Genomic DNA, 6,410 nt, shown 5'->3' with positions numbered 1-6,410 from the left:
CGTCATTGCTATAATTCAATATGTTTACATAAGTAGTGGTTTTATTATCATTGCTAACTTATGGTGCCTTCTCATTAGTGATCACTAGCGATACGCCCGGTTGAATGTTCTCGTGTTTTGCGCAGTGTAGGGTCATAGATGAAGCTGTTTGTATAAGACAACCTGCCATATGTGTCACTCGAGCGTGTGTTACGACAGAAGTAAGACAATGGTCACGACCAACCCAATGTCATGATTTGTTTGTTAGAAAAACGATGAAATTCGCATTCTGGCAATGAAATGTTAAAGTCGTCCAGCCTGAGGAGATCACGAAGACGGCATGGCGTCGAATAATTTCGACGTAGCATTACTTGTTATGCAGTTACAATAGCGCGACTACACAGGCACTCAGTGAAGCGATGGAATAGCAAACGTAGGCGCTTTGCACATTGCCACTTTTACGTGGATGTCGTGATTGCAGGTGTCATACAGCCTTCCAGCAGCTCTGTGTTGTAGAAACTGTACAAAGTGTAAACCTGTGGCGTGAGGTAATGAAGGCTTATCATACAGGAATAGAAGGGCTCAGAATGTGTCAGTCCGCCAAACATATCGCTGGAAGAAAGCAAAGTTGTCTTGTTAGGCACTGATTGATGCCACCGGACCTGCTCGCTACTCGGCAATATATACATTTATTTTTATACTTTATTTTTACTACTAGTGGTCGTTCTGTTGTTTTTGATGCTATTTTATTTCCCTGTTTTTGTCCTATCTCCCCGTTCTGACGCGCGTGGCGTCTTCAAGAAAGTGTATTTTAACATTAAGGCAGTTTTTGATAGTCATCTTTGAATATTTCAAGGGGCGGGGTGAAGACCATGTGACTGTTATACTTAATATATTGGATGTTTTCTTGAAATAATCTTCAAGTGAAAGTCTGCGCCGTGCGGTGTCCCCTTCTTTTACTCAGCATTTGTGTAGTCACGCTGTTGCAATCATGAAGCTATACGTGTAACTCTCCAAGTTGTCGGTACTGCGGGATAGGCTCATACGAGGAATGCAGTGAGACATGTGGGCCATTCCCGAAGGTGAGGACACAGCCTATTACAGCGTCGCACAGCGTGACCTGTCATGGCGAAATAAAATGAGAAGCTGGCCCATGACGCATGCGCCAATGTTCTAAAGGGCAAGTCAGCTTTTGCCTGAAAGGAGTATGCGAGAGATTGTTTCCTAGTGGATAGAGTATTGGGCTGCTTTAATTAAATTAGAGTTTGGATTACTCTTTTGATCTATTTATTTTTGTAACACAAGTTGGAGGCGAGAGAAGAAAAACCTGCCTACCTACCTGGCTACCTGCCTGCCAGGCTGCAATGCGCAAAGGATGCTTCGCCTTAAAGAGGGCACCGCACATGAGGTTATGCAGGAATGATTAGCAAAAATCACCTTGTCACGTACAATGGTTCTAGTACCTGTTTTGGTGCCAGAGTTAGTGGTAGGTCCAAAATCCTTTTTAAGCACCCCTCAAAGATAACATTTACAGATACAAAATGCGAAGTGCCTTGTCATATTCTGTCTCTTTCTCCTTTCCTTGACCCCATTCTACGAGCCCTCTCCCCTCCCCCTCTGCCTAAAGCGCTGTATTGGAGTGAAAGATCTCACTTTTCCGGCATAGTTTCTTACTATGCAAAAACCACCCGAAGCAATCATTCGAATAAATCGACATGGCCATTCATGATCTCCTGGTACATCACCTAGGCGGTGACACACACTGTAAGTCTGCTATTCTGCAACAAGCTGCTGACCACACGTGTCATGAAATTGTAGGAACTGTACTTGATGTGTGATGCCATGTTTTGAGCATGGTAACTATAACATTCACTGCAGGTCTGAAAATTCACCCCAATTTTCCCTCTTTCTTTCCCGGGCTTTCCCTAGCCCTTTGCCTCAGTTGTACAGTGGCAGGCCAGATACATGCTTCTAAGGCCTACCTCCTCACTTCTTCTATCATAAACCTTTTCTCCTTTAGCACGCTGTTGAAATTGGGTGTTTATGACAACTCACTGCGTACAATACTAAGATATAGCTTTTTCCTCATGCTGCCTGCAACAATCCGTTTATCCACTGAGCTGCCTGAGTCCCCACACACAGTGATTTTTGGTGTTCCTGCGCATGCTTCATCAGCTTGGAGTGCTCTAGGCTACGGAACACCTACGTTGTTCCTGCCTGCTGATTGTGCAAATGCACGCAGTACCACTTTTTCCTGAAGCGTGGAGAGAATAAACGCAGGCGCATCACGGTCTTTTGTGGAATAGCGACTCACACATTCATGAATTGTCACCCAATAAATTTCACATTTTGCATCTGCGCTTAAACATTGGCTGCGACATAAACATCCAACGCATGTAGTATGAGATCACAGTGCAAAATCTAAAATCAAATAATTGTTCACATAATGTTTTTTTGATGCCTTTCAGTTATCGCAGCGTAGCCTGACGGGAAGCTGCGGAACTTGTGGTAAACTATATATGAACGCTCCAATAATGCACGCAGGCCGGCTGACACTTTTCTAGTGAAGCTCTCGCCGTCAGCTCAGGGAAATAGCTGCTATCTCAAATTACTAAAGCTGCACTTAGCTACCTCCTTCCTCCGCAGGCTGGTGCGATATAGTCGCGGGAGTGAGACCGCCGTGGACGGCTACGTGCTGATAAGAAACCTCCTAGGGAGGCACCTTTTCGGAGATCGTAACAAATGAAAGAAAAGCTTGCATAAAACAGTCAGCCCGTTTCCGTAAATGTTTGCACATGTCTTAGGAAAGCATCATCGTAAGTCTGAGCGCATAGTACCCACATTCGACCACTTCGGCAGGTACGAAAATGGACGAACCTTGTACGCCTGCCCTGCCACCGTCGAGCGTGACAGCAATTGAGGCAATGGATAGCAAGGCTGTTTGAGTGCGAGCATCGAACGAGCAGAAGCACTCAGATGGCTATTCATACGCCTAAAGTGTTTGCACCTCTTCAGTGGAGGGCCATAAGTATTCTAATAATGCATACTATCCTTTCTCCGAAGCATCATGACACACTTGCTCCTGCTGGATATGGCGTGTGCATTGTTTGTGAGACATTCCCGAAGTATGTGCTTCGCAATACAAAACAATATATGCCTAGAAAAACACTACAAACCAATAACCACACTGATGCAACGTTGGGCATTGTAATCTTTATGTTTAATTCAGAGCATATACGCAAGAATTATGCATTAGGAAAGTTATGCAAGTGTAATTACTCAATACTACTTACACTAAGGCTCACTGCTGCGTCTGCAGGCATATATGGATCGGCAATCGCATATGCTGATTGGGTCTATGTAGATGTTATGAGTATAGTACACATCGAAAATTCTACAGTGCCAACATCGCCAAAGTTATTTAGGTTAATACCAATGCTGAATATATCATGATTAATTTCATTTAAGTTCCTAAGTATTACCACCAAGCTACCCCCTCATTCAGATTAGCGTATTTACCTGCTACAGTTTGTTCATCCTATCAGCACACATGGGTGCGACCATTCGGGTGTTTTATACATACTATTGTCATTTACTCTGAGCTCAAATTCTGTCCATGACGCACATACGAAGGCACACAAATACGCAAACATACGTGCGTGCGTGTACGTGCGTGTGTACGCGCGTGTGCATGTGCATGTGTGTGCCTGTGTGTACGTGTGTGCGTGTGTGCGTGTGTGTACGTGTGCGCGTGTGTGTGCGCGTGTGCGTGCGTGCGTGCGCTTGCGTGCGTGTGCGTGCGCGTGTGCGTGTGTGCGTGTGCATGCGTGTGTGTGCGGGTGCGTGTGTGCGTGCGTGTGTACGTGCGTGTGCATGTGCACGTGCATGTGTACGTGCGTGAGTGTGTGTGTGTGTGCGTGTGTGTGTACGTGTGTACGTGTGCGCGTGCGTGCGTGCGTGCGTGTGCGTGTGTGTGTGTGTGTGCGTGTGTGTGTGTGCGCGTGCGTGTGTGTGCGCGTGCGTGTGTACGTGCGTGTGTACGTGCGTGTGCATGTGCATGTGTACGTGCGTGTGTGTGTGGGTGTGTGCGTGTGTGTATACGTGTGTACGTGTGTGCGTGTGGCCGTACATGTGCGTGTGTGCTCGTGTGCGCGTACGTGTGTGCGCGTGCGTGTGTGCGTACGTATGTGCGTACGTGTGTGCGTGTGTGCGCGTGTGCGTGCGTGTGTGCAAACGCATGTGCATGTGTGTACGCGCCCGTGCGTGCGTGCGTGTGTGCGTGTGTGTGTGTGTGTGTGTGTGTGTGTGTGTGTGTGTGTGTGTGTGTGTGTGCGTGTGTGTGTGTGTGTCGTCACTAGGCGCACTGTTTTACACCAACATTTTTTCCCACGCCTGGTGCGCGAGCTCCGTATAACTTTTTTACTAGCAGTTCTCGTGACGCTATTGCTTTTCGTTCTTGTTGGTATCCACCACTTTTCTTCTTTCTCTGAAGCAAAATATTGTAATCTCACAAGTGATTCAACCTTTGCTCTCGATTATGTTCGCTTGCTCATAGTTAAGACTGGAACATTCTTGAAGAAGCTCAATTGTTGTTTGAAATGAAAGGGAAATAAAAAATGTTCTTCACCAGCAACATAGCTCAAAATAAAGCAGAAATTGATGGGCAATCATTTTTGACTATTTAATCACAGTGCACAATAAATCAATAGGAAATTACAATGTAAAGACGCCAGAACGCTGGACAAAAAGATGCAACTGGTGTATTGCCACACGAAGTGGTTGTAAATGTACAGTTTGACGCATACGCGTGCACAGAAATAACAAAGCAAAGACGATACGTGAAGCGCCTTCTCGATAGCGGTGAAAAATTATTGTGCGAATTTAAGCCACGACCCATACAAAGCGAAAACAAAAGCAAGACTGCACTACTAATATACTCTGCAGACCTAGTCGGCATGTGAACCGGGAACCTTGAAACAACTGCTGTTGGGTCTCCGTGCCGAAACAGAAGTGATCCTTATCCGTTAAGAACACCGGCGGCATGCTAACACAATTTTCTTTAAGCTTTGATATCTCGCCTACTTCAACAATTTCCCTCGTGGTCATCTCGGCGCACCTGCACAGAATGGAGGTCTGCTCAAACAAAGGCTCCTATTCCTTACGCCATTTGCAGTCCCGGCAGTGTATACCTAGGCGCCTAGTTGCAATAATGACATTATTGTTGTGCTCCCTCAGCCAAATTGTATATATACAAGTGCTTCGCGTGCCATCAAACCAGTTGGATTTACAGCCAAGCTGTTAACGTGTCCGCGTGTACAAATAAAAACTTCGCCTGTAAGAGTGGAACGCGATAGCATTCAAAAATTCCTGACGGCTCCTCCCGCTTCCCGGCAACTGGAGCGTATAGACCTCAGGCTTTGCCCAGGCGGCGCTGCGGAAAAACACGTCACCAGCGGCCCCATCGAAGCCTTGGCATGAACTGAGTAGAAAAGAGAGCTGACCGCAAGCGAAGGTGCATAGGCCGCAATGGACCCTCCTTTTCGTTTGTGTCTGGGCACGGTTTAATAAAAATCAAGCACCTGGAAAGCTTCCTCCACCCATCCACGCTTCGGAAAGGGAGGAAGTTCAGCAGGGCGAAGTACATGTACAATATAAAAGAAGTCTCAGGTGTTATATCGGCGTGCTGCAACTCGCAAGTACAGAGAGCATCAGGTTTGCTTATAGGCATATCAGCATAAAAATCTAAGCATTTCAAATTGGTTTATATTGAATATGTCTTGAACACGACGTAAGTATCGCCTATACTTTTATGCATTTTATCGTAATGTCTTTGTCGTAATTATTTATAGAGAGTAAATGCTTCCATAGCCTTTTTCAGGGCAGCAAACAGAAAACGTTTTTCAAGGCAGCAAACAGCGTGCGAACATAACGAAAGTAAGCTACCTACGATGCCTGCGCGCCGCATCTTTCTGTCTTGCCCGAGCTACGTCATCGCGCAGTAGCTTTGAACTTTTCGCAGACGCTTTAAGTAACACGCGCGCACAAATACATGTAAATAAACGTGAACTTTTTAAACACGTGCATTACTTCGCAATTACTCATCCAGTGCTCCTACAGCAACTTTATTACTCACATTTGAAAAAACGCAGTTGAGCATGCTCAGCACATTGCGAAGTGTGCCTGTTGTATCGGCGCATGACACACAAAATACCGAAATTAGCAATGAGCTCGCGATGCAACGATGCTCTAGAACAGGATTTTGAATTCATAAACAAACAAAAATGTTTGTTTAAACGGACCTGCCAAATCTCTCCTTTCTACTTGTTTAGGCAAGCGGAGGTGGACGGAAAATATAGATGGAACATACGCAGGGTGGTTCGCAACGTTGTTTTTTCTGTTGCCAACAAAGTGGCGGCTGCAGATTCTTGAGT

The sequence above is a fragment of the Dermacentor albipictus genome, chromosome 5 (genome assembly GCF_038994185.2).
Source record: "Dermacentor albipictus isolate Rhodes 1998 colony chromosome 5, USDA_Dalb.pri_finalv2, whole genome shotgun sequence".
NCBI lineage: Eukaryota > Metazoa > Arthropoda > Arachnida > Ixodida > Ixodidae > Dermacentor > Dermacentor albipictus.
The sequence above is the reverse complement of the archived record's forward strand: the minus strand, read 5'-3'. Positions refer to the sequence as shown.